The sequence below is a fragment of the Microtus ochrogaster genome, linkage group LG4, assembly GCF_000317375.1.
Source record: "Microtus ochrogaster isolate Prairie Vole_2 linkage group LG4, MicOch1.0, whole genome shotgun sequence".
Lineage (NCBI taxonomy): Eukaryota > Metazoa > Chordata > Mammalia > Rodentia > Cricetidae > Microtus > Microtus ochrogaster.
In genome coordinates, this window is record NC_022030.1 from 53,123,556 (window position 1) to 53,130,408 (window position 6,853).

A 6,853-nucleotide genomic window follows, 5' to 3' on the forward strand; every position below is an offset into this window, starting at 1 on the left:
CTCTCTCTCTCTCTCTCTCTCTCTCTCTCTCTCTCTCTCTCTCTCTCTATCTCTCTCTCTCTCTCTCTCTCTATGCATGAGGGTGTGGGTGTGTATGGTTGTGGGTGTTTGTGTGCAGGTAGAGCCCAGAAGATGATCTTGGTTGTAGCTCACCCTCAGGCAGTGTCCACTTTGTTTCTTGAGATAAAGTCTTTTGCAGGCTAAGTTTAACTGGCAGGCCAGGGAGCCCCAGGTAGGTGCTTGCCTCTGCCTCCTAGTGATACTCCTAGCATAGCTGATGTTTTCTATGGCCTGGGAATCAGCCTGGGGCACTCACACTTGTGGGGCAACTGTTTTATGGACTGAGCTATCTTCCTGGTCCTAGGAATAGTGCACCACGCACACGTATAATCAGACAAAGGTATAATTACATAAACCAAAAAGAGACGCAAAGATAAGTCGAAAGTGAAAAGTGAACTCTCCTGTGCTTGGAACCCCTCTGTCGTGTTTTGTTTCCGAATTTCCCTCCCATCTGGCACCTGTTCCACAAATCTTCCAGAAAGGGGGGGGGGGGAAGCACCAGGGACCAAATATGCTGCCTAATTGGCACGTGGGCCCTTGCCAAAGAGTAACCGAGAAGCATGTGACCAGCTCCTCACACCTGCTATTGCTCAGCCGGTGTGGGTGGCTCGCTTGTGTTTGTCTTGAGAAGGGTCACTTGCACACGAGGAGCTTAAACTGCGGGAAGGGAGAGAGAATGTGGCTTTAATCAACTCCAGGCGGTTTGCTGTGTTTGCCCCTCCACTCTGAGTACGAGGATTGGGGGCCGTTAACCGTAGGACAGATAATGCGTGCACTTTTAAGATAACGAAGTCTCAGGTCGGCAACTGGGAGTAAGGGGAGGTGACAGATGCACCTCTAGCCTCACTTCTTGCGGAAAGATTGACAGGCCAGGGGGCGGGGCCGCTTCTGGCTGTAGCTTGGCTGCTCTTGTGTGTGGTATTTTCCATAAGCTTCTAATTTCTTGCCAACGCAAAGTACAGTGCAGATGCAGCTCCCTTGGTGGAACAGTGCCGTTTCTGGGCATTTCCATGTAAATTGAGCCTCCTACAGTAAGTGGGATCGTTTAACATACAGCTGGGCAGCTCCCGGTTCAAAGGAACCCTGGAGGGAAGTCTTTGAAAGCAAGAGCTCCTTGGTGACTCCAATAATCACATTCTAATTTATATTTTCTCTTAATTTAGATTGTAACTTGAAGAGCTTCCTTCTCGATCTTTTTCTTAATAAGAGTAAATAAATTAGTGCATATCCTATAATATTTTCCCAGGGGCATAATATTCATAAATGTGTCATACTTGTAATTATATTTTAAGTCAATGATTTAATCATAGCCGTAGGAGAGAAACGGATGTCACGGAAGGTTTCTGCTCATTAGTTTGGATAACACGGGGACAGCCAGAGTCGAGTTTGTTCATTTACGAATGTCTAGCCAGACTTTTGCCCTGGGATGTCTCAACTTCTTTGATGAAAAGCCGCAGAGCACTGTGGGGTGTTCAATGAGCTGAAGTTGGGAGAAAGAAATTGGTTTAAATCATGCCTCGATTCGGTCTCTTGACTTAAACCCATTTGACTTGGAGATGGTTCCCGGCAACTTTAACAGTGAACTTAAACTTCCTCCTTTAAAATATGGACTGAGAAGTAACAGAATATTCACACGCATGGAGGGACAATTTTCATAGAGCACATTATAAATTGCAGAGCACAAAATGTATCGATCATAAAGGGACAGGGTTTGTGGTGGTTTGATTGTTGGTTTGAAATGGACCTGTACTTTGTAATTACACCTTGCTTCTGGAAAACTTTGACCTTTTTAATTGAATATAGTTGTAGGCTTCCTTTGTAGGTTTCTTGGAAATCAGTCATTAAAAAGTAAAACACGACAAAATAAAAAATTAATTACAAAACCACCTCTCGCCCTTCGAAAGGGTGCATGATCGAATTTCTAGAGAAGAGAAAGTTCGCCCTCTAGTGGCACAGAAGGGAAACGGAGCAAGAAACTGCCTCTAAGGTATGACTTTATTCTACCCGTTGTATAGATGCTTCCTCTCCTCACTTATTGCTCTTGACTACTAGATACACATTCTGTTGGTTTACAAATGAGTTGTTTTTCTTTTACAATAATTCACCTTTCCCTAACTTTTGAAAGCATTGAAGGAAAAGCAAAAATCAGGTCAGTGCAATTTATTCTCACCAGGTCTATTTTTTTTTAAGTTCCCATTGTCACATGAGTGCTAAATAGAAACTTGCCTTGATTTGTTTTGCTTTAGTTTTATTCAAAATTAAAGAACACCAATCAGCGTTATGGGCTAGGTGGGCTACTGCTGGGAGTTATGGAGGACCTTGACCCTGGTCAAGAGACCCTGGTCTCTCTGCACACAACAGGCAGAAAGATGAATATGCTCTAAGGAATTCAGAATAGCAAGAGAGATTTTATCCCACTAGCACACAATGCATTAGTACGTGGGCTTTCCCTGGTCTTGGAATCACTGATGGCTTTTGTCGTTTGAACTGAACGTAAGCACAACTCCACAATGCTCTGAGCTGTATGCCAGAGGACTTATCAACAAAGAAAAAGCATGTGGGGGTTACAGAAGCCCCATTCCCACCCACAGTCAAAAGTGAGAATTACCTACCATCTTTGTTTTCTATTTGAGGATCGTCTATTATTTTTCATTCTTAGCCAATAGACAAAAGAGCAATGTAGGTCACCTCCAGCTCTCAAGTGTATTGGAGGCAACTCAGTTGGTGCGTTAGAACCAAATGTCACATTTGCAGGGACTTCCCAAGACATTTAAAAAATTAAAGGTATATTATTAAAACTCACATTTAACAGATCAGAAAGTTGAGGCCCCTACAAAGAACTACCTGGCTTACCCAAGATCTCATAGCCTGAAGTAGTTAAATCAGACTCCAAGGTAAGCTGTCTAGTTAGTCTTTGCCCTGGCCATTGTATTATTGTGGCTTTTCAACTCAGAACTGCTGTGAAGATGAACGGCACGGATGCCTGTCAAGTCCCTGAAGCAGTGATGAGCCATCAAAAGAGTTGGTTAAAAATTACCTATGGTTTTGAATACTATGTTATGGCTATCAAAGTTGTGCAAACCCAAGATACACAAATTATATTAAAAACAGAGATTTATAGATATGCCAAGCTATCCCTCTCTAATCGGTTTGGCGGGCATTACAGTGAAGTAGCAAGGACCTTACTGTGTGTCACTTACCATGGGGCATGTGCTTTTTTTTCACTCTTGGGCCACAATTTTTTAGGTTTGTCCTTCTGGGGGTCTGCCAAGCTAGATAGGTCATCTGCCACTCCACGGGCATGGCATCTGCTTTTGCTCCTACTGGAGATGCACTGGTGTTATGTGGAAGGAACCCTCTGTCTGTGAGAATCGTTTGCTTTATCTTTAAAAGCTACACTTGAGTGAGATGATGCAGCCACCTATTTGAACTTGATACCCACTTCCACTAGCTGAGACCAACCTGTGAGTAGCCCTCCCCCCTCCCCCCCCCGTGGTCATGCAGGACTCTCCTGCTGAGGTAGGAGATGGGTAGGGAATTTGTTGGTGAAGGCTGCAGAGCTCTGGGCTACGACATCACAGAAATGCCTGTCTCACTGGCTCTGTTCAGCTCAGCGTTTGCAATACCATTTCTACCATTGGATGGAATGCTACTGGGGTCTCTTCTTTCATGGCACGTCTGAGGGAACTCAGCTCATGATATGCGATCCCAGTGATGGCAGCGAGGGCGAGGGGCTCACTTCTTTGGGAGTCAAGCACTATGATGGAAATGACTTTTCCGAAGTGTAATTCTCCACTACCAGAGGCATGGTTGAGGTCTTGCTCCACTGCAGATCCTGGGCTGTGAGTCTCCATCTGGGGGAGTCTACAGATAGGACACGGAGTCTTTATTCTACTGTGGCATTCCCTACCATTACACATTGACTGGACTGTCGATCCTCGATGGTAGGTGCTGCTGGAACTTAGACCTGCTTTGAGTCCTTCCCTGCTCCAGGTCGCACATGGCGCTCACAGCCCTTCACATTACCTAGTTCATGGGCTGGAGCAGCAACCCTTGGTGTGGAAGAGAGTGCTTCCTCTTTCTGCTTCCATGTTACAGGTAACCATGTACATAAAACTGCCTCTGACTTTGTTGTGGGTGTCATGGCTGGCTCCTGATCCCGGGATGTCTAACTGTTGTGTAGATGTGACAGATGGGAATTCATGCAAGGAAAATTTCTCATCCCCTATATGAGACACACATGTGACCTGGAGCATGTAAGCTCCCTGTTGCTCATACAGCCTAATCGACATAGTGAGGCTGGAGGAGTGGTCAATGCCTTGTCCTAACCTGTATTATGTCTAAAGATAGGCAGCCAATGCAGTTCAGGGACCAACCTTTCTGCACAAATGTTTTAATTTTATTGCTATTTTATGAAGCCACAGACTGCTTCTTACCCCTTTTCTGGCAGTGGTAGAAATGAATACTTTCAACAAAGCAATGGTGACCCTCCATGTGCCAAAGCTACCCTAGCTTGCAAACAAGGTTGAGCTGATGGGGTCTGTAGTTGTCCTCAGGATTGACTGTCATGTAACCAGGTGTGATGGGCACTGTGATCTGATGGAGGAAGGCCAGTGGTTAATTAAATAAAGAAGCTGCTTGCCCTGATAGGTTAGAACGTAGGTGGGAGGAGTGAACGGAGCAGAATGCTGGGTGGAAGAGGAAGTGAGTTCAGACTCGACAGCTCTCCTCTCAGGGGCAGACGCCTCAGAGAGACATGATGCTCCACTCTTGTGGGCAGAGGCGAGAGCTCTGCTCTCTGAGGCACACGCGATGAAGCTCCGACCCAGGATGGACGTAGGCTAGAATCTTCCCGGTAAGACCGGTGCTACACAGATGATAAGAAATGGGCTAGTCCGGGTGCTAGAGTTAGCCTAGAAGAGGCTAGATAGATGGGCCAAGCAGTGCTTAAAAGAATACAGTGTCCGTGTAATTATTTCAGGGCATAAGCTAGCCAAGCGGCTGGGGCGCCGCCTCTCTCCTTACAACAGTGATCTTACATCCTCCCAACATCAAGCAGGTCATGCACATATATGCTGCCAACAGGGATGCTGTTTTTCCTTCTTCGTTAATTTGCTATTGTGGCCAAATGGTGTCTGTTTCAGAGACTCCATTCACCTTCTTCATTATGATAGCTCTTACTCCACAGAACAGCCTTCGCTCTCCCAGCATCTTGAGCTAGACAACACCTTTGACACAAGGCAAATGCACTAAGTGGATCTATGGACTCGGTGTGACTCTCGAAACACCAATCACACTAGAGATTCTATGTTTGACTTGGCTTCCATGCGTGCTCAGTCTAACTTGAGAGGAGGCCTGATGATGCTTTGGGTGTTGGGGGTTGATGCTAACTTTGGCAGTGTGTGAAGTCATCCTTGTCCTTGAGATGTCAGAGTAGTGTGTGTCCTCAACTGTCTGGTTACTCATGTAAGACATTCTTGGTTTCTTTGTAATGGTGATGGAGACTTCTACATTGTATCGTTAGAAGGATGGTGGAAGGCCAAGCTTAACTGGAGGTTCTCATGTCTGAAACAGGACTCAGATTTGGAATCGGTGAAAGGGATTGCTGCCTTTGCTGGGATAACTGCCCCTGTCTGCCTGGCCACTTTTGATTTCTTTTGCTATCAACTGAGTGATGTCCTTGTCAACTGTCCACCTGATCAGCCCCCACAGAGCTACCGCAGCCTATTGGCCATCTCTGTAACTTATAGAGTGGTCCCTTGGCTGCCACTCAAACCCTGACAATCCTTCTGAGATGCTTAGGTTGTCGCATTTGAGCCTCTTGCTTTTGCTTCCTGTTATTTGATTGCTATTGATGGACACAGTTCTGTGACAGCCCTTAGCTCTGTCAGCCCTCAAAGGCCCTCCTGAGTAACAAAGAGAGAACTTTTGCAGCAGATTCTCATGGCTTTTATGTGTGGCTGCTGTGTCTCTGGACGCTCCAAGGAATTCTAACTACGTCAGGTCTTCTGCCTCTGCACAGCAAATCCATGCCGCCATCTTCTCTCTCCTGAGATGTCCAATCCCTACCTCCAACATCTGTCAGCATTTGTCTTTGACATGACCATTCAAGTCATGAGTTAGCTCTCTGGCATCACTGCCTGGATGTTAAATCCCATCTCTCGAGATTTCAGTTGAAACAACAGATTCATCTCTATCAAGTCTTATATTCTGCCTCCCCTAATCAAAACACGCCAACTGCTTGGGACCATGGTTCTTTCTTCCTTATCACGCCAGCACACCTCTAGCTGAACTATGCCAAGACTTAATTCCTTCTATAAATCTGGAAGGATCATGAGAGGGTGCCTGTTGCTTCTCTTTCTAACACAGAATCTGTGGGATTGTCGTGTATTCCTAGATTTGGTAGGGGTCTGGCTCTAAGTTCTCACAGTGCTATTATTCCTGACATACTTTGTTACAGTTTTCAATTTTCTGTGACAGGCTAGAAGCATGGTGTGATGGGCAGGAACATGCTCAGTCATATCTACTGACGTATCCTAGGTGTACAATGGCATGTCAGACACAGACATAACAGGTGTCTTCCTGTAATGAAGGGTGACCTGCACCCAGTGTTCACCCCAGTTTCTCTCCTGCTTAAACTCTTCCATGTGCACCTGCTTGTTTAATCCTGATCCTCATCTCTAACACCAGGGCCAGGAACTACCATTTTGTAGATTAGGCAGCTTGCCTTTCGCCCACATTTCCTCAGCAGCCCATACATCTCATTCAAGGCTTGCATCGTGCACTGGAATTA